Source organism: Lithobates pipiens, unplaced genomic scaffold (assembly GCF_037356315.1).
Source record: "Lithobates pipiens isolate NorthernLeopardFrog02 unplaced genomic scaffold, aLitPip1_a1.2 Scaffold_8, whole genome shotgun sequence".
NCBI lineage: Eukaryota > Metazoa > Chordata > Amphibia > Anura > Ranidae > Lithobates > Lithobates pipiens.
The window spans coordinates 296999824-297022661 of NW_027507903.1; positions in this window are offsets into that span (position 1 = coordinate 296999824).

Here is a 22838-nt window from a genome sequence, read left to right on the forward strand (position 1 = left end):
TATGCATACACAGGAGATGATGACTGCTCATAAGATTTTTTTTTTTTACAGTGGGTGTGTTTAAGCAAGGAGGTCCCATTTCAAGTCTCTATCTCTGTAATCCAAAATGTGCAATGCCTTGTATTGCAGTGTAATTCATTTTTAATGAATCCCCAACACAATGTTACAATAGTGGGCACTGCAGCACACCACACATATCATGCACTGTTTAAAAAAAAAAAAAAAAAGGTAATTTACAGTTTTAAAACCGGTGAAAATTAAATATATACCAACGTGTATAGCAAAATGGAGGGGTGTGACTGGACGGCAACTGGAATCATCGCATTACCATTGTGAGAGCGATTGGGGTTTCCCTGGATAATCGTCGGCCAGTGGTGAGACTGAAGGGGATTGCTTGATTATATCATAAGCTTTACAATGCATTATTATTATTATGCTTGATTATGTCATGAGCGATACAATGTTTGATACAAGATGTTTTACACGTGAGTGGACTGGGTATTGTTTTTAGATTAAAGATAGAGCTTTACAATATTACACTGGTGGAGCCTTTCTTTGGAGATGCACCTTTTCTACAAGGAACTGTGGAGAAGTGGATTGGCTTATTAAGGAATCTTTGAACAACTGATTCTTATGGCTTAGTAGCCTAACCATGAGAGTGGTAGGCAAATAAATTTATTGAGTTTCCACCTGATGAGAGCGGGTCTGATGCGACACATACGGTGGTGGATACCTTACAGTGTTTTTTCTTAATTAGGACATCACTGGTTATATCATCACATTTTTTTTTTCGTTGTCTAAAGAGGACTGCTATTGAACTCTAGTTGTTTTTATTTTTTATTTATGACATTTAAATTTTATCTTTTATATTTTCTTTGCACATGGAATATTATATATATTCGATCTTTACATTTTTGTATTGAACACTGAATTAATAATTAGGTGTTATTGTTGCGCTACTGTGAATTTTGCTATATATGCACTTTGGTATATATTTAACTTTCACTGGTTTTGGTATTTATGGTTGTAAGTAGCAGCATTTTTTTTTTGTTATTTGGAGCGCTGGAGATCACTATTATCTACATATTTCAATTTTTTGTTGCGTCGTGCTGCTTGGTGGCCCTTTTAAATGAATTGGCTGCCTTAACTTAATACACAGAAACAACAACATTACTCACATTGCAATGCATGAGATAATGCCTTACAACACTACTGTGTGCCGTGTTCTGCTTTAGGTTTGAATTTACACTAGAGTGCCATTGGAACCCGTTTTCAGCTGGGGTTTATTATTTATTGGAGTCATAATTCAACAATAACTGAAAAGGTTATTCCATTTCCTCATTGGCATAAAGTATTGAAACACAAAAAAGGAAGGTACTTTGCCTAGAAAAAAATGTATAGATAATGATAAATGGTTAGTACTGGCGCATATCAACGGTACAATCCTTTAGAAAACTTGTAAATGTCATTCTTGCTATTATTTAGCTTTATTGTAAGATGCAAATTATGATGGTGAAGAACAAAAGTACTAACAGCCAACAATTCATGTGCCACTACATAAAGAAAAAGCACTGTACAGAATACATTTAAAGCATTTCCAAAGAAAACTGTTTTAATTTTGTTTGGGGGGACAGCACAAAATTGGAGTACCTGTCTGGTTTTTCAATTCAAAAATATTTATTAGTTTTGAAACAAGGCTTAGGTTTTTATTGCTGTCTGTGTTTCTGCTGGGAAATTTTCTCTCATTTCCTATTAGGGGAGGAAGTAGGGGGAAATCTCTCCAGCAGGGACACAAGCAAAAAAAGGAACATGTGTCTGTAAAGCAAGAAAGGGTTAGAATTTTGGATAGTATTTTTATTGCTGTCCTATTCACAATCAACTCGTAATTTCTTATGAGTATGACATGAATAAGAAATAAGAAAATCTCCACAATGAGGTTAAAAACACAAATAACAATCTGATAAAAAGTTTAACTCTTCACACTCTATTCAAAAGTTGAAAAAAATGGCTGGAGTTAGATACATTATTTTTTTTTTTTTGCATAACTCAGAGGAGGGGAATAGTCATTATAGGCAAACACCACTTGAAATGGAGGATGAAATCCACAAAGGGATAGGCAGTAACAAAGAGACTATTCGTTTGTTATAACCGCCTTTATTCTATTAGCTTAGATATAACATGGAGAGACAGTATTACATTTCTAGGAACGTTTATCAAGTCACGGCACCTTTTCTCAAGTACTGACACACAGATACTTGACGTAAAATTCTACTCGCAAAATAAAAGGAAAACTATACCATGTTGTCCTTGAGTGCATACTTTGAATTACAGTATTATTGTAGAGTTTACCTAAAAGCAATATTCCATATGAAATTTAGATTTTTACACATTGCTCTTCCATATTTGTATCTGTAATTTTATTACTGTACTGAAAAACAGAGATTTTAATCCATAAAACACTAAGCCCTTGTACACGCGGTCGGAGAATCCGTCGGAATGTGTCCTATCGGACCGTTTTGTCCGATAATCCGACTGTGTGTGGTATGCATCGGACTGTTTCTGTCGGAATATCCGTCGGACCAAATTTTCCAACTTGCTGGAAATATTTTCCGACAAACTGGTCCGATTGGACATACTCCGATCATGTGTAGAGAATTTCGATCGGACCAAGTGCCACGCATGCTCAGATCAAATTCCTACATCAAAGCTATTGGCTACTAGCCTGAACGTAGTCCCATCATAATGAAATGACGTCATCACGTTCTGAATGATCGGATTTTCCGACAACTTTGTCCGACCGTGTGTATGCAACAGTTTCGGACAAGATCCGTCGGATAAAATCAGACGGATTTGGTTGTCGGAATCTCCGACTGTGTGTACAAGGGCTTACAGGTAGGCCTCCTTTCTGAACCCACTCTTTGAATATTTAAAGTAGAAGTCCACACTAACACTAAAATCCTTGCATCTACAGACATCCACGATCTAACACTAACCTACAGTATATAGTCCTGTAAAGCAGAAATCAGTATACATACCTTTTTTGAAGCCGATCTGATCCCATCACCATGCTGAGCTGTCAGCTGTGGCTTTGCTGTGGAGGTGGGTGCAGAGGACACGTCCGACAAAGGAAGCCCCATAGTCTCCGCTGGAGACCAGATTGGATCGGCTTCAAAAAAGGTATTTATACTGATTTCTTATTTACAAGGATAGATAGGTTAGTCTTAGATCGTGGATGTCTGTGAATGCAGGAATTTCAGTATTAGGGTGGACTTACACTTTAATGCTTATAAACCCACTGAAAGTCTAAATATTTATTTATTACAAAGTACTTACAGTATATAGTACCTTCAATTTACACAGAGCTTTACATATATATTGTACATTCACATAAGTCCCTGCCCTCAAGGAGCTTACAATATAAGGTCCCTAACTCACATTCATACATAATAGGGAAAATTTAGACAGGAACCAATTAATCTACCAGTATGACTTTGGAGTAAGGGAGTGAATCCACACAGGTACAGGGAGAATATGTAGGTAGTGCTGTAGTTGGGATTCGAACCAACGGCCCTAGTGCTACTGGACGGAAGTGCTAACCACTTACCCAATGTGCTGCCCGTAAGTATGACCTTGGCTGCAAAAAGGAGCCACATAATTAAGAAAAGGGGCTGTGATCAAGTATAATGTAGCCATGCTATAGGGCAGTGGTGGCAAACCTTGGCACCCCAGATGAACTACACTGCAGAGTGCATAAGCATCATGGGAAATGTAGTTCCAAAACATCTGGGGTGCCAAGGTTTGCTATGCTATAGGGGAAAAAAGGCGTAGGCAAAGTATCCTTTAAACTTAGGAGTGGGCTAGAAAGCGATTCAATAAAGGAGATGTGGGTGGGAACATGGCCCCTGTGGACTCCTGCTTCCCGTGCTACAAGTTTTCGCCCTTCTTCCCCCGAAAAAAAAGAAAATGGTTGCTTATCACTGTTATTAGTTTACATTTTCACCTTGCCAGCAACCAAGTTATCTGCTTTATCCCTTCAGAGGTTTGTGTTCAGGTGGTCTGGTCTGTCCTGAACTGACGGTTAGAACAAACAGTAATGCTGATTACTGGGTGCTTACAGTGCAGCTATGACAGTTTTTTTCCTGTTAGCCTTGGTGTTGATGCTTTTGCATATTTAAATGAATTTAGAATGTAAATCAATAAAGCTATGGCCTTGCCCTTACAACTAAGGCCTCATTCACACCTGAGGGTTTTGTAGCTTGGCATTCAAAATCACATGTAATAAATGGTGGCCATTCACCTATGAGCACCTATGTGCTCGTAGCTCAATGCCTGATGGTCAGCCACATGAGCTACTTTTAAGATAGATTTGGGTGGTTTTGGCCCCTTAGACATCAATGGAAATGCCTGCAAATGCTTAAATCAATTTACAATATTTAAATGCATTTTTTTTAGCCTGTAAAAACTGGTCTTCTCCCCGAGTGCTTTCTATTGGCTAAAACAAAAATGTCTGAAGTTTGTATACACATTAAACTCTTGAAATACACTTGTAAAACTTGTATTTGCATACAAAAACTCTCAAATAAAACATCAGAAAATTTGCACAGGTATATTGATTTAATTAATTCTGTGTATTTAGTAAACAAGAAGGGGCAAGGTATTGAATGTAAAGTGGTATATGTGTAATGGTTATGCAGTCATGAACGAGTGGCAGAATATAAATAACTCCAATTTTAAAACATATTGATACCTTAGGCTGAGGACTAATATATATAGTATTTTAAGATTATTTTAATATGCATTTGCTTGTGCATTTTCCATGCAATTGTCAAGCAATGATTTGTATGGGGGGGGGGGGGGCGGGGGGCTCGGGGGTGTAAAAGCAAAGCATAAATTTATCTTAAAGTGACTCCTTTAGCTCTCGAAACAAGTAAAGATGGCACTCCTCTGAAATAGAAGGGGTACTATGCTTGTAAGCAAGGGTGGATGTTGTCACGTCATCCATATTTCCCCCTCGTTGAGTGCCAAGCAAGGGTCACATAAGAGGCCTACCCCGGGGTGGGTTCTTCTGGGCTATGTTAGGCACCTGGTTACAGGGTCACTTTACACTAGGGATAAGCGAACGGTTCGGGCCAAACTTTTGTTGTTCGGTTGTTCAGCGAACAGCTGAACAAACGGGTTGTTCGACCGTTTATTTGGCCCCCCGAACCAACCACAATGCATTGCGGCGCTGAACAGTGCATTGCAAGCCCTGATTGGCTGAAGCAGTGAAAGCTTCAGCCAATCAGGGCACAGAGCACTGTCAGAGTCATGACTGGACACTGTCATCATGACTTTATCCAATCATGGATCATACCCGCCCTACAGTATAAAAGTATTCTTTCAATAGCAGCCATTTTCAGTGTGATTTTGGCGTGGAGAGAGATAGAACAGGGCTTGTTCAGTGCTATCAGTTAGTCTGCTTTGCTGTGCTATTTTGCTTCAATTATCAGTGTAAAATATTAGTTTAGTGTAAGTCTAGGGATAGTGTGAGTGTAGTGAGGAGGACCATCATTCAGCTTTGCATAGCTTGCATCTAGAGTAGGTGACAGCTCAGATAGTTTCACTGTAGTGTAGTGAGACAGAGTCATTCATGCATACATTAGTGTAGAGTAGGGACAGTTCAGATAGCGTCAGTTTAGTGACGGTTGAACACGGTCTATTTTATTGCGTCACTGCCAGTTTATCACCATTTACTTCTGTGTGTTACTGCCGGTTTAACGCCATATAGTTTTATTACTGCCAGTTTAACGCCATATTATTTTGCGTGCGTTACTGCCAGTTTAACGCCATATAGTTCTGTGTGCATTACTGCCAGTTTAATGCCAGATCGTTTTGCGTGCGTTACTGCCAGTTTAACGCCATATAGTTCTGTGTGCATTACTGCCAGTTTAACGTCATATAGTTTTGCGTGCATTACTGCCAGTTTAATGCCATATAGTTCTGTGTGCGTTACTGGCAGTTTAACGCCATATCATTTTGTGTGCGTTACTGACAGTTTAACGCCATATCGTTTTGTGTGCGTTACTGCCAGTTTAAAGCCATATAGTTCTCTGTGCGTTACTGCCAGTTTAACGAAATATCATTTTTTGTGCGTTATTGCCAGTTTAACGCCATATAGTTTTGCGTGGATTACTGCCAGTTTAACGCCATGTAGTTCTGTCTGCATTACTGCCAGTTTAACTCCATATCGTTTTGTGTGCGTTACTGCCAGTTTAATGCCACATAGTTCTGTGTGTGTTACTGCCAGTTTAACGCCATATCATTTTGTGTGCGTTACTGCCAGTTTAACGGCATAAAGTTTTATGCGTTTCTGCCAGTTTAACGCCATTTACTTCTGTGTGCATTACTGCCAGTTTAATGCCATAACATTTTGCGTGCGTTACTTCCAGTTTAACGCCATATAGTTCTGTGTGCATTACTGCCAGTTTAACGCCCGATCATTTTCCGTGCGTTACTGCCAGTTTAACTCCATATAGTTCTGTGTGCATTACTGCCAGTTTAACGTCATATAGTTTTGTGTGCATTACTGCCAGTTTAATGCCATATCGTTCTGTGTGCGTTACAACCAGTTTAACGCCATATCGCATTGTGTGCATTACTGCTGGTTTAACAGCATATTGTTTTGTGTGCGTTACTGCCAGTTTAAAGAGGAAGTAAACCCCTTCAAACCACTTTGACCTACAGGTAAGCCTAGATTAAGGCTTACCTGTAGGTCCAAGCAATATCTCCTAAACCTATATGGTTTAGGAGATATTTGCCCGAAAATGGGCACCGCTGTCTACGGCGCATGCGCCGTAGACAGCGGCGTGCAGGCGCACTAAATGCGGCAAATCCAAGAATGGATTTGCCTAATTTGTCGACTCCCATGCGCATGCGCGGGAGTGACGTCATCGCGGCTTCGCCGAATGGCAGAGGCGGAGCTGCGAGACGCGACTCCCGTGCGCATGCGCGGGAGTGACGTCATCGCGGCTTCGCCGCTGTCATTGGTCGGAGCTGCGAGACGCCACCAGCAAGATGGATGCGGCGGACTACAGGGATCAGCGGCGACTTCGCTGGCTCCTGTGTCAGGTAAGTGACACATAATGAGCTACTATGCGATGCATAGTAGTCCATTATGCTTTACCTTTGCAGGGAAAAAAAGAGGAAGTAAACCCATCAGGGTTTACTTCCTCTTTAACACCATATAGTTTTGTGTGCGTTACTGCCAGTTTAATGCCATGTAGTTTTGTGCGTTACTGCTAGTTTAAAGCCATATAGTTCTCTGTGCATTACTGCCTGTTTAATGCCTTATCATTTTTTGTGCGTTACTGACAGTTTAACGCCATATAGTTTTGCGTGGATTACTGCCAGTTTAACACCATATAGTTTTCTGTGCATTACTGACAGTTTAACGCCATATAGTTCTGTGTGTCACTGTACGTTTGGCGCATAATATTGCGGTATATTATAGTGTATCTATGGACTGTGTCTGTGTGGTGTGAGTACTCAAATTAAAGTGCACCAAACACCTCTTTACATTGATTAAAGTGAATCTACGTACAGATTTCCACTTCTTCTTTACATTTGCTTATAAGCACCGCCCCCTCCCTCCCAATAATGTCTGGGAGGACAACAAGGAGAGGCAGATGTTCCCTTGGCACTGTAAGGGGGCCTGCAACAAATGTGTCCACAGGCAATGGTGGACATAGTGGTCAGTCCTCAGGCAGGGCATAATTTCCTCTGTTTAGTGAGTTTGCCCGTGCTATCCAGCCACAGAATGCAGAGGAGGTAGTGAACTGGCTTACTAAATCTTCCTCATCCTCCTTATCCTGTCACACAAGCAGAGACAAGTGTGCAGTCCCCTGCAGTTGCCAGAGTGGATAAACCTGCCTCCTTGTCCACATCTATTCCTGCCATAGCCCCAACATCAGCCATTGAGGCGTCAGCTGAGTTATTTGACCACAGCGTCCGCCACTTGCTACTTGATGATGCCCAGCCATTACTGGATTCAGATGTTGGTTCTGAGGTTGAGGATGACAGGAACATGAGCCTAGAGAGAGGGAGGAACACTGGTAGACAAATTGGCATTTATGTTCCCAAAGCCGCAGCGTATTGCCAAGTTGTCTCCAGTGTTAATGATTAAGATGGAGGAGATGGAGATGATGATGATGATGAGGTCACTGATGCGACTTGGGCACCAGATAGAGCAGAGGAGGAAACTGAAGGTGAGGCGGCACAACCAGCTAAAGCCAGGAATGGTGGTGTCCGATAATGGCTCAAACCTCCTGTCCGCCCTTAGACAGGGAAAGTGGACACATGTGCCATGCCTGGCACAGGTACTCAATTTGGTGGTGCAGTAAGTACGTACCCAGGGTTGCAAGATGTACTAAAACAGGCCAGAAGAGTCTGTAGCCATTTCTGGTGGTCATACACAGCCAGTGCTCGGTTGGTTGAAATTCAGTGGGAATTCAACCTGCCCGTAAACTGCCTGATTTGTGACATGCCCACCAGGTGGAACTCAACTTTGGGAATGCTGCAGCAGCTATACATGCAGCAGAGGGCCATCAATGAGCACCTGTGCCAGTATGGCACAACGACAGGCTCAGGCCGCCTCTGCTCTTTTTCCCCACGCCAATAGCTGATCATTAAGAATGCATGCACTGTATTGTTACCATTTGAGGAGGCCACAAGGATGGTGAGCAGTGACAGTGCATGCATCAGTGACACAATCCCTGTTGTGTTCCTGCTGGAGCAGACTCTGCTGGCATTATGGGCAGGGCACTGGAGGCAGAGCAGCAGGAGGAAGTGGAGGACATCTATTCCTCTCAAGGTCCACTTTATCCAGACACCATCATTCCTATGTCACAGAACACACAGGATGAGAAAGGGGAGGAGAACGAAGAGGAGGATTCTGACACTTTTGAAAGCTTCGAAGAAGAGGAAGACATGCGTCAATCTGTAAGCAGAATATTATAAAGCTCAAAATGTTATACAACACCCACAAAAATATAAAGCCAAAAGGAGCTGCGCTAGACAATGATAGCACTCAACAATTCAATGTGGTGTAAACAGTGATGTTAAAGTGCAAAATATATGGAAAAGTATCAATAACAGCACTCAAAAATTTCTATAAAGTGCAAAAAGTAAATAAAGTGCTCAAAAATTGTTAAATAAATAAATAAGTGAATGAAAAAATCAATAGTGATAAAATAAACAATAAATGAATAACAATATTGCTAAAACTGATTATATTATATATAAATACCTAATTAATAAATCAGTAATAAATAAATCCAGTGAAATTAGCCATATATAATATTCACATATAAATAATTCAAAATTAATAATATTTATACTTTTCCACATATTTTGCACTTTACTCATGCACTATAAACATCACTGTTTACCCCACATTGAATTGTTGAGTGTTGTCATTGTCTAGCGCAGCTCCTTTTGGCTTCATGTCAATCTGTAAGCGATGGCTTTTCAACCCCAGGACCCTTGGGAGTAGTATGTGGCAGAGAGGAGGAAGTTCTAGATGCTGTCATCCTGAGTGACCCCGAGGAGTCCGCTTCTCAAGCCTCAGAAAATTTGAGGCACATAGGCAACCTCATGCTTCAAAGCCTGCGAAAGGATCCAAGAATACGTGGCATAAAGGAGAAGGATGATTACTGGTTGGCATCTCTCCTTAACCACCATTATAAGGGGAAGGTCTCAGAACTCATCCCGTCCCCACAGAGAGTGCAGAAGATAAAATCTCTTGATGACACGTTAAAGAGGATTTTATTGAACATTTTTCCTGACTCCAGTATGTTACAGTGTGGTGGAAAACATTGTTTTGAATCTTCTGTTGGTCAAGAGAGGAGCGTTGCAGAAGGCGTTCGCCTAAGTGAGGCATTTTGGATTTTTCGGCCATTGGCAGCATCTGCATCACATGGTGGACAATTACCTTGGGGCCAAAACAGAGATGGAGAGCTTTCCAGCTGACGATCCACTGACTTACTGGGTCATGAGAATAGACCACTGGCCAGAACCTGCTCACTATGCTATTGAGTTGTTGGGCTGCCCTGCATCCAGTGTGCTTTCAGAACGAGCATTCAGTACTGCAGGAGGTTTTGTTACTGATCATAGAACATGTCTCTCCACAGACTCCGTGGACCATTTGACTTTTATAAAAATGAATCAGTCCTGGATTACCAGCTATGAAGCCCCTGATGCTGATATCACTGATTACGTTTTTTTGGGATGTGGAATCCCTGCAGGACTTTGGGGCTGCCTAGCTTTGAGGGTGTTCAATCATTTCATCTGGAAGTTTTTGGTATAAGTTTAATGGGCACAATTAATACCCAAAGACCAATTTTTCTGCACCTTGTTGACAGGTGCATATCATTGCAATTTTTTACAGCAAGGCCAATTCTTGCTTTCATCAAGAGTACCTCTAAAGGGTTTTGGTGGGAAGGCGCCACCGACACCCAAAGACCAATTTTTCTGCACCTGTTTGACAGGTGCATATCATTTCAGTTTTTTACAGCAAGGCCAATTCTTGCTTTCATCAAGAGTTCCTCTATAGCAGCGATGGCGAACCTTGGCACCCCAGATGTTTTGGAACTACATTTCCCATGATGCTCAAAAACACTGCAGAGTGCATGAGAATCATGGGAAATGTAGTTCCAAAACATCTGGGGTGCCAAGGTTCACCATCACTGGTTTAAAGTGTTATGGTAGGAAGGCGCCACGGACACCCAAACACCAATTTTTCTGCACCTGTTTGACAGGTACATATCATTGCAATTTTTTACAGCAAGGCCAAGTCTTGGTTTCATTAAGATTACCTCTATAGGGTTACGGTGGGAAGGCACCACCGACACCCAAAGACCAATTTTTACGCACCCATTACTTTTATCCAAAGTCAAAATGACACCAGAATGTATCCAAAAAAACTTGAATCTTGTTCCCAGCGCACTAAATTGTGACCTCATCATACACTGGCTCCCCAGCTGTTGCTGAGCAAAATATAGACAGCTTGCAGAGAAAATTTCATTTTTTGGGCTTTATAAATGAAATTATTGCTGCAGCAGATTATAAAAATGGTGCAGATCTGCCACTTTACAGGTAGACTAAGGCCCCCCCGGCACTATATTGGAAGGATTTTTTCATTTTTAGGCTTTCACTTTAAAAATCTAAAAATAACTGCTCATTTAAAACCGATGTTTTATACAAACTTTTTTTTAAATTGATACATGTCCCCAGGGCAGAAACCGGACCCTCATAAACATCGTATGCCCAACAAGCATACAGGGGTGCGTTCGGCCCATCCCTACTTTACACGTGCATGGGGTACCTTTGTTTTGTGTTTTCTTCATCAATTTCCTGGGACAAGGCTCAAGTTGCCATGGGAAAATACTTAACCTAGGTGGACCTCTACTTTAAGAGATGAACATATACCACACTTGCACTGCATATTTTCTTCCGCTTAACTCTTTAGGAGGGACATGTGAGTTGATGTCCACATCCATCCGTCCAGGGTTTTCCACTATTACTCCCCAGTAGCGGAGTGGGCCCCACTGTCCACTTTGTGCGGGCTTGAAACGTGTTAAGACCAATTCGTAAACTATGTGTGTGCAAAGTACTTGCAATACACCTCTTTAGTAACTTCAGACCAGGCGAGGTCAACGTTTCAATACTTTACCTAAAGTGGTTGTAAAGGCAGAAGGTTTTTTATCTTAATGCATTCTATGCATTAAGATAAAATGCCTTCTGTGTGCAGCAGCCCCCCTAATAATTACCTGAGCCCCATCTAGATCCAGCGATTTTGTAGGATTGTCTCCGCTGCCCGGGACTCCCCTAATCATTCAATCAATCATTCAAATTCAGTCAGCCAATGAGGAGAGAAACAGGGGCAGGGTGGGGCCCCAGCTCCATGTCTGAATGGACATAAGGAGTTGTGGCTTGGCTCAGGTGCCCCCATAGCAAGCTGCTTGCTGTGGGGGCACTCAGCAGGAGGGAGGGGCCAAGAGCACCAAAGAGGGACCAGAGAACACCCAAGAAGCCCCATTTCACACTGACGCACTTCTAAACTGCCAGTAAAACAATGAGCGCTTTTGAAGAGCCTTTCAGGTGCTTTTGAAGCGCTTTCCATTCATTTCAATGGAGAGGGGTGTTTTTTCCCCGTCCTGCCAGTGCACTGCCCAAGTGGAAATGCATTCATTGATTTGAATAGAAATAGGTTTCCCAAGCTTTTCAAACACTTTCTTAGCGTAAAAGCGCCTGAAAAGGGCCTTGGTGTGAAAGGCTTCTTACTAAAAAAAAGAAAATTTGACCTTACAATCACGTTAAGAAAGGTGCAAAATAGAAATGTTCCAGTCCAACAGACAAATACATTATTCATTCCTAATTTCCTAAATATAAGTACAGCTAAGTGCTGCCCCCGCATACCATCTAATGTGTAGCCCAGGAATTACAGTCCTTCAGAGGCATACTCCTGTGCTGGTGTCTTCATGCTCCAAAGACATGCTGGTAGGTTAATTGATCCTTGTATAAATGTGAGTTAAGGACCTTAGATTGTAAGCTCCTTGAGGGCAGAGACCTGTACTACAGTGCCTTGAAAAAGTATTCATACCCCTTGAAATTTTCCAAATTTTTCTAACACAAAGTGGCACATAATTGTTAAGTGGAAGGAAAATAATAAATGGTTTTCAAAATGTTTTACAAATAAATGTCTGAAAAATGTGGCGTGCATTTGTATTCAGCTCTTTTTACTATGATACCCCTAACTAAAATATAGTGGAACCAATTGCCTTCAGAAGTAACCTAATTAGTAAATAGAGTCCACCTGTGTGTAATTTAATCTCAGTATAAATACAGCTGTTCTGTGAAGCCTTCAGAGGTTTGTTAGAGAACTTTAGTGAACAAACACCATCATGAAGGCAAAGGAACACACCAGACAGGTTAGGGATAAAGTTGTGAAGAAGTTTAAAACAGGGTTAGGCTATAAAAATTTCCCAAGCTTTGGACATCTCACAGAGCACTGTTCAAACCATCATCTGAAAATAGAAAGAGTATGGCACAACTGCAAACCTACCAAGACATGGCCGTCCACCTAAACTGACAGGCCGGGCAAGGAGAGCATTAATCAGAGAAACAGCAAAGAGACCCATGGTAACTCTGGAGGACCTGCAAGGATCCACAGCTTAGGTGAGAGAATCTGTCCACAGGACAACTATTAGTCATGCACTCAACAAATCTGGCCTTAATGGAAGAGTGGCAAGAAGAAAGCCATTGTTGAAAGAAAGCCATAAGAAGTCCCTTTTGCATTTTGCGAGAAGCCATGTGGGGGACACAGAAAACATGTGGAAGAAGGTGGTCTGGTCAGATGAGACCAAAATTGAAGTTTTTGGCCTAAAAGGAAAATGCTATGTGTGACGGAAAACTAACACTGCACATCACCCTGAACACACCATTCCCACCGTAAAACGTGGTGTGTTTGCGGAGATGCTTTTTTTCAGTAAGGATAGGAAAGCTGGTCAGAGTTGATGGGAAGTTGAGGGGAGCCAAATACAGCGCAATCTTGGAAGGAAATATGTTAAGAGTCTGCAAAAGACTTGAGACTGAGGCGGAGGTTCACCTTCCAGCAGTACAACGACCCTAAACCTACAGCCAGAGCTACAATAGAATGGTTTAGATCAAAGCCTATTCATGTGTTAGAATGGCCCACTCAAAGTCCAGACCTAAATCCAATTGAGAATCTGTGACAAGACTTGAAAATTGTTGTTCACAGACGCTCTCCATCCAATCTGACAGAGCTTGAGCTATTTTTCAAAGAATAGGCAAAAATATCACTCCCTAGATATGCAAAGTCAGGAGAGACATACTGAAAAAGAATTGCAGCTGCAATTGCAGCCAAAGATTGTTCTACAAAGTATTGACTCGAGGGGGGGGGGGGGTGAATACAACCCTTTGGGGGTTAATCCAAAGGCAAATCCACTTTGCACTACAAGTGCACTTCAAAGTGCACTGAAAGTGCACTTGGAAGTGCAGTCGCTCTCAATCTAGGGGGTAGCTCTGAAATGAGTGGAAGCTCTGCTGATTTTATCATCCAATCATGTGCAAGCTAAAATGCTGTTTTTTATTTTCCTTGCATGTCCCCCTCGGATCTACAGCAACTTTACTTCTAGGTGCACTTTCAAAGTGCAGTGCAAAGTGGATTTTCATTTCCTAAATAACCCCCTTGTGTTGATCTATCACATAAAATCCCAATATAATACACTTAATTTTTTGTTTGTAACATGACAAAATGTGGAAAACTTCAAAGGGTATGAATACTTTTTCAAGGTACTATAAATAAAGTGTGACCATACCCTAAAGGCAGGATTAAAAAAAATTAAAAATTATATTATATATTTGACCAGCAAAACTACTGGTACGTTTGTTCCGTGGGTGTGGGGCAAAATCGAATTCTCCTTCAATTTCCTCTATAGGTCAAACATTAACCACATGCTGACCATCCGCTGCAGTTGTACTGTGGCAGAATGGCACGGCTGGGCGAAACGACATTATGTAACGTCGCTTCGCCCTGTGCCCACTAAGGGGTGTGCTTTCCCCCTGAGCCGATGCGAGTGCCTGGCAGTCTCGATCACTGCCAGACTCCTGCGATCGCCGCTGAGACACGGAGAACCCGGAACTGTGTGTATAAACTCTGAGGGGAGAACTGACAGATTGTCTGTTCATACAGAGTAGGAACAAACGATCTGTTATCTGCCCTGCACAGTTCCATTCCCCTTCAGTTAGAACACAAACTAGGACACACTTAACCCCTTCACTGCCCTAGTGTTAACCCCTTCAATGCCGGTGACATTTTTACAGTAATCAATGCATTTTTAATCTCACTGATCACTGTATTAATGCCAATGGTCCCAAAAATGTGTCAAAATTGTCCGACGTGTCTGCCATAATGTCGCAGTCATGATAAAAATCGCAGATCTAGACTAGTAAAAAAACAAAAAGATAATAAAAATGCTATAAATCTATCCCTTATTTTGTAGACGCTATAACTTTTGCGCAAACCAATCAATATATGCTTATAGCGATTTTTTTAACCAAAATATGTAGAAGAATACATATCGGCCTAAACTGAGGAAAAAATTATTTTTTTAATATATTTTTTGGGGGATATTTATTATGGCAAAAAGTAAAAAAAAATAGTTTTTTTTCACAATTGTCGTTCCTTTTTTGTTTATAGCACAAAAATAAAAACCACAGAGGTGATCAAATACCACCAAAAGAAAGCTCTATTTGTGGGAAAAAAAGGACGTAAATTTTGTTTGGGTATAACGTTGCCCGTCCGCGCAATTGTCAGTTAAAGCGATGCAGTGCCGAATCGCAAAAAGTGCTCTGGTCAGGAAGGAGGTAGAATCTTCCGGGGCTAAAACGGTTAATTATGGTTTTGGAAAAAACTGCATTATGGCCACTAGAGGGAGTTGAGGATCATATGAAAAAAAAAACACATCTCAGCTTCATCTACTGACCATAATGTGGTATTTTCATGAACTACTCTTTTTCATGAATAAATACCATTCGATCTGTAGAGCAAAAAGCCGGAGAACATTTGATTTTGCCCCGTTGCACAGAACCAAGCGGTTTTGCTAGATGAAATGCTGAAGATGTGAACTGTTGCATAAATATAAGTGCGTGTGGCCCTCACTGGACAAAATGCTGATTTATTACATTCAATTCAGGCCAATGTTTGATTCAAGTTTGACATGCCTTATTTAAAGGCTTAAAGAAAGCTGCTTGAAGCTTGCCAAAAACGTTGCAAATGCTGTGTTAAAGCTTGCTGTAAATACTGCTTTTATACAAGTTGAAACCTATGTTTACTTAGTGTTTTACTCTCAGGCCCTGTGGTCACATTACACTGTTTTTTATATGGCTCTTTCACCATAGTTTGAGATATAAAATATCTAAAGAAAAAATATAAAAGGTAACACTGTATGAAGCACAAGAACAAAATGTTGCTCAACTCCAGGGTATCTGGGTGACATCACACTAGTCTGTTAAAGCCCACTCTCATTGGCATCAGCTACATACTGTACATTCCAGGTTCATCAAAACAAAAGGTGTTCAAAATCTTAGGCTACATTCACAACAGCAATTTAGTCTGGTATGAAATGTAGCGGCAGGAATCTTCTAGTTCCTGCTGTGGCTGTGTGTGGCTAGCTACGTGGAAGCTGCCACTGGTAAAGAGTAACTAGGACTTGGAGAATCTTGCTATTTATTTAAAGGGGAAATTCAGGTACAGGCAGTCCCCTAGTTACAAACATCTGACTTACAAACGACTCATACTTACAAATTGAGGGAGACAACAGGAAGTGAGAGGAAATCTACCCCTAGGAAGGGAAATTCACTCCTGTTATGCCGTGTACACACGATCGGAATTCTCGTCGGAAAAAGCTCTAAAGGTGGTTTTCCCGTCGGAATTCCGATGGAATTTCGCTCAAACTGTCTTGCCTACACATGGTCACACCAAATTACGACGGTCAATAACACCGCGACATACAACACGTTCGACGGCACTATAAAAGGAAAGTTTAATGCTTCCAAGCATGCGTCAAATTGTTTCAGAGAATTTTGCGTGTCGGAATTGCATACACAAGATCGAAAAATCCGATAGAAAGGGTTTTCTGTCAGAAAAATTAAGAACAGGTTCTCAATCTAAAGATCGTCAGAAATGTCGACAGAAAAAGACCGATGGGCATACACACAGTCGGAAGATCCGATGAAAAGCTCCCATTGGACTGTTTCCATCAGAAATCCTGGCTGTGTGTATATGGCATAAGAGTTATTATGGGAAAAAGGTACCTCCACTGAAGATTTATCACCAAGGCTTGTTTCCACAACAACCCAAAATTTGCAAAATCCAATTGTCATTGAAACAGAAAGTGAGGTGAAATCTTCTGAACAGGGGTACAGACAGCAAAACAAATGTTACAGGGGTGTTAACCCTTCCTATGCTATCCAACAAGCTTAAAAATCATTTTTTTGGCAAGAGCTACACTTAAAAAAATTACCTGTTCTGACGTACAAACAGATTCAACTTAAGAGCAAACCTACAGACCCTATCTTGTTTGTAACCCGGGGACCGCCTATATCTCTTCCTGGAGGATTGAGGTATAATTACATATGTATGTATAACATGTATAATACACTTAAACCCTATAATTAACCCACAGACTGCACCACAAAACTTTACCAAAACATCCAGTTCCTTAAATATAACTCTCTAACCCAATTCTTATCCTAATTCCCAACACCAACCTAAGTCCTAATAGACCATACTTACCTATTTTGGGTGCTTAAAGTGATTCTTTTTTTTTTTTTTTTTTTTGCCAACTCAGTAAAACCAATGATCTTCGAGGAAAACCAAGTCCTCACACCTGCTGCTTGCTCAGGTTACCTCTCATCTCTTTACATCATGGTGGCAGTTTTTTTTTTTTTTTCCTCATACAAATATTTATATATAAGTATCTATAATATACTAGATCCAAACAACTTTCATAGCTTAAACCCTTCCATGTTTGTCTAGTCAACATCTCCCGTACTCAATACTCACCCCCACCCTCCCCTAATTTTACCCCCCCCCTACCTCCCCTATCCTTCCTAGTAGATCATCGTTTAACTTAACACATATACATGTCTATACCCGTTTATATCTATGCCCGCAATCCTTCTGAGGTGCTCCATCTCCCTTTAAATTCCTGCCAGCTTTTCCATTTCTCCAGCGTATATTTGTTACTCCTACCCCCCGCACTATCCTCTAAGCATTCCATCTTATAAATCCTTTCTACGGCATCCACCCACTCCCATATCGTAGGCGCTTCCAGCTCTTGCCATTTTTTGGGGATTAATCTTTTCCCGGCATTTAATAAGTGTGGGGTCAAGGACATCTTATACTGTTTTACGCTGCCCTCTATGGCATGAAACAGGACAACCCAGGGGTCTGCACTTACTACAGAACTAGTTATGGTTTTAATATGCGATAGGATCTGGTTCCAGTAGTTTTTAATCTTCGAACACCCCCACCAAATGTGAGCCATGGTACCTATTTCCCCACATCCACGCCAACATTCCCCTGACGTGTCTGCTTGAAATTTGCTCTTTCTATCTGGGGTATAATACCACCTCGACAGACATTTATAGTTCATCTCTGCGGTTTTGGCGTCGATGGCTGAACTATGGACCAATTTAAATATTTTGCCTAACATTGCCTTATCCTTTTGTGAATCTAATTCCCTTTCCCATTTTTTGACGAATGGAGGTATCCCCAACTCCCCCGTCGACAGCAGCAGCTTATACCACCTAGAGACTAACCCCTTGGAATTCTTTGTTATAACTAGATGTTCCAATGTAGACAATTCGTCAGCCGCCCTGATCGGTTGCGGTAATGTCTTTATGAAGCTTGAAAGCTGGCGGTACCTCCACTCGTCAATCACCATTATATCTGTTTTTTGTTTTAATTCGTGAAAAGGTGCTATATTACCTTCCTTCATTACATCTTTAAGCTGTGCTTCCTTCTTTACCCAGTTGCCTCCTATCTCCGTGCAACCTGGCAAGAAGTATTTATTGTCCTTAAGTGCCATAAGGGGTGAGTTATATTTGCCATTAACGTGCTTGTATACCATATCCCATATTCGAAAAGTGTTACGTGTTAAATTATTTCCTATACCTAATTTCTGCCTCTTGTGTGGGGGGTTCCATATTTGTTTCCCTAATTGTGCTCCACAGCTTTCATGTTCAAGTTTTACCCATTTTTTTTCTATATTATCCCTTTTGGTCCATTCGCTCACCCTAGACAGGGCCACCGCTTTATAGTACATCTGGATGTCTGGGATCGCCAGCCCACCTCTATCTTTTGGTTGTCTCAAGCTTGCAAATGCTATTCTGGATTTTTTATGCTTCCATATAAATTTGTTTAAAACTGATTTAAGTTTAACCAAATATGCATTGGATAGCGCTATCGGTAACATCTGAAAGTAGTACAGGATTTTTGGGAATATCATCATCTTCACGATGTTTATTCGCCCCAGCCAAGATATCGAGCCCTTACTGCATCTTTTACATTCTGCCTTAATTTCATTTAGTAATGGTATGTAATTAGTGCGATAAAGTTTCTTCTCAGAATTAGCCAATTTTATGCCCAAGTATTTAAGCTCCTTTCTCCACGGAAAGCACCAATCCTGTTGGATTGTTTGCGCCTCTGTCTTCTTGGTATTTATATTTAATATTTCGGATTTTGAGCGATTTATCTTAAAGTTGGACAATTCTCCATATTTTTCTAATATCCTTATTAAATTAGGGACAGACCGTTTGGGGTTACATATATAGAATAATATATCATCTGCGAAGGCTGATAATTTATGTTCCTCCTTCCCGATTTTTACCCCCATTATCTCGGGACTATCTCGAATTGATGCAAGGAGGGGTTCCATTGACATCACGAACAGGAGGGGCGACAGGGGGCACCCGTGTCTTGTCCCCCGTTCTAGTTCAAATTTAGCAGACTCCTGTCCATTTACTTTTACTCGTGCAGTGGGTTGGTTATATAGAGCTCTCACCCTCTGTATTGTTTTCGGGCCTATTCCCATCTTAACCATTGTTTGAAACATAAACCCCCAGTCCACTCTGTCGAACGCCTTTTGTGCGTCCGTAGACAGAAGCAGACTGGGGGTTACCCTCCTTTGCATCTGTTGGATCAACAATAGGGTTCTCAAACCGTTGTCTCTCCCTTCCCGTCCTGGTACGAACCCCACCTGGTCTGGGTGGACTAGGTTTTTCATCAGAACCCTTAATCGCTCCGCTAGGATCTTCGCGTATAGTTTAGTATCTGTATTAAGTAGCGAGATGGGCCTATAGCTGGTACATTGGGCTGGATCTTTCCCTACTTTATGAATTAGTGTGATTGTGGCCGATAGGCCCTCCTTACTCATGCTATATTTCTCTCCCAACCCATTAAAGTAGTGGCATATTTTTGGTGTCAAAATTTCTCTATATATTTTATAGTAGAGTGTTGTGAACCCGTCCGGTCCAGGAGATTTTCCCGCGGCTGATTTTGTCAAAGCCTTGTTTATTTCTTCGACCGAGATTGGTCGGTCAAGGGTCTCCCTTTCCAGCGTGCTAATTTTGGGTAGTCTAATATTTTTTAGAAAAGCAGAGATGTTCTTCTCCCGGACTTCACCCTGTACCTTTTGCTCTCTGTCTGAATAAGTCTCTTCGAAATATTTCCTAAAGGTTTCCGCGATTGCTTTCGTTGAGAATACCATGTTACCATTTTTATTCATTATTTTACCAATAAAAATTTTTGTTTTTTCTTTTTGCACTATCTTAGCTAGATATTTACCCGTTTTATCTCCCCAGAGGTAACGTTCGCGAGCTCTGCTGTTAAATACCCTCCTGGTTTCTTGTTCTAGGAGATCTTTTAATTCCTCACGGGTATTAACTAGTTTTCTATATATTATGTCGCTTTCAGGCTGACTTTTTTTGTGCTTTTGTTCTAAATTATAAATCTCCTCCGTTAATCTTTTAATTTTCATGGTTCTCATTTTTTTTTTTTTTACCCTACTGCGATCAATATTCCTCTTATATAGGCTTTATGTGCTTCCCACACTATTTGACCTGGAGTTTCCAGGATATCGTTTAGTGCAAAGTAGTGTTCGATTTCTTTACCAATCGTGACTCTATCCTCTTCATCTTAAAGCAGATTTTCATTGATCCGCCATGTCGAAGATCTTATCTTATTACTTATATTGTTAATTTTAATCTTGACAGGGGCATGGTCTGAGAGGGTAGTTGCTTCTATTCTAGCTTCGACAATCTGGTCTAATAACCCATGATCTATAAAAATATAGTCAATGCGGGAGTATGTCGCGTGTACCGGGGAGTAGAACGAATAATCTCGACTTTTTGGATTCATAACTCGCCACGCATCTACCAGCTGACCAGTAAATAATTTTTGCTGAATATTTCTTAGCTGATCATTTCTCATCCTTTGTATCCCGGACGAGCTATCTACTCCCGGATTGAGGCAGAAATTTATATCCCCTAACAATATTACATATCCCTTCTTAAAGTTAGTTAACTTGGTTAATACCCAATAGGGTTGGTATTAGGGGCATAGATGTTCACTATTGTGCAGTCCATCTCATCCAGTGTACCCTTCAGGAACAGGAACCTCCCTTCACCATCACTCATCCTATCTACTAATTGAAATTTCATTTTTTTTTAAAAGCCTATCGCAACCCCTCTACTCCTTGTAGAGATTGTATCGCTGTAATACCAGCTGGGGAAATTTTTCGAATATAGTCTAATATTTGATGTCAGGGAGATATGTGTCTCCTGAAGGGCCACCACATTAGCCTCATATCGCTTTAGCTCTGCTAAAATCTTATGCCTCTTGGTTGGGGTATTCAGTCCCTTTACGTTACGAGGCCAAACTCGTCCTTGAGCGTCTGAAATGTCTTAACCCCAGGAGGAGAATAAAGGTGAGACAGATAAATAACCCCCCTGCATATCCACACCTTGTAGTCCGGCACTCGCAACAACTCGGGTAAGTCAGGGTTGTCCCAGAGGGGCGTATGTGCATGTAGGGAGGGGGCCCCAGATCGCAGCTGCGATGCTCGCCAAACTCGACTGTGGTGTGTGAGCATAGCACGCCCAGGCCCTAGGCAGGAGAGGCCCCTATGTCTGCAGAAGAGAATCTGGAAGGGGTGCGCAATCACATCCGTCGCCGAGGTACAGACCAGAAGGGAGTATCTCAGTTTGTCATGTGTGTTGAGGTAATGAAGGTGGGAGAGCTGGGAAGCCAGATAGTATGTTTCGAGATCAGGTAATGCAGCGCCACCCAGATGGAGTGGGCACTTGAGAGTCCGCCAGGCCAGCTTGTGCCTGGAGGAGCCCCAAATGAACGAATTAAGGATTGATTCCATATCGCGGAACAAACGAGGCGGTACATGCATCGGGGCGTGCCAAAACAAATAGAGAAGCTTGGGAAGGAGGATCATTTTGACAAGACCCAGGCGGGCCCATAACCCCGAGAGGGAGTCTGGACCAGACCTGTGTCTTCTGTTTCAGGAAGGGAAAAATGGGTGTCAGGTTAAGACTAACATAGTCCGCAGGGGAACGAGAACAGTGGATACCCAGGTATTTAATCCGATCCGTACGCTCCAGAGGCAACAGGGCCTGCGTTTTCGTGGGGACGGATACGTCGATAGGGAGAATTTGGGACTTAGACCAATTAATGCGGAGACCCGAAAAGGTGCCAAATCGTCGAATCAGTTCCAAAGCCGCCGTCAGTGAGGGGCCAGCATCCTCCAGATACAGTAGCATGTCATCCGCGTAAAGACTTACAACCTCCGGCAGGCAACCCATGTGAAGACCCCGAATGTCCGATTGGGCTCTGATGGCAATGGCCAGGGGCTCCACAGCTAGCGCATACAGCAGGGGTGATATGGGGCACCCCTGACGTGTACCGCGGGACAGAGGGAAAGGGTCCGAGATCTGGCCATTTACCAGGACACGGGCAGTGGGGGCCTGATATAGAAGCTGGATCCAGCGCACAAATTTAGGGCCGAAGCCAAACCTGTGCAGGCATTCCCACAGGTAACCCCACTCCACCGAGTCGAACGCCTTTGCTGCATCCAAACTGACCACCACCCTAGATCCGGTATTGTTATGAGGAGCCTGCATGTTCATGAACAATCTCTTGAGGTTAAAGGCCGTATTTTTACCGGGCATGAAGCCGGTCTGGTCAGCGTGGATAAGGTGGAGTATCA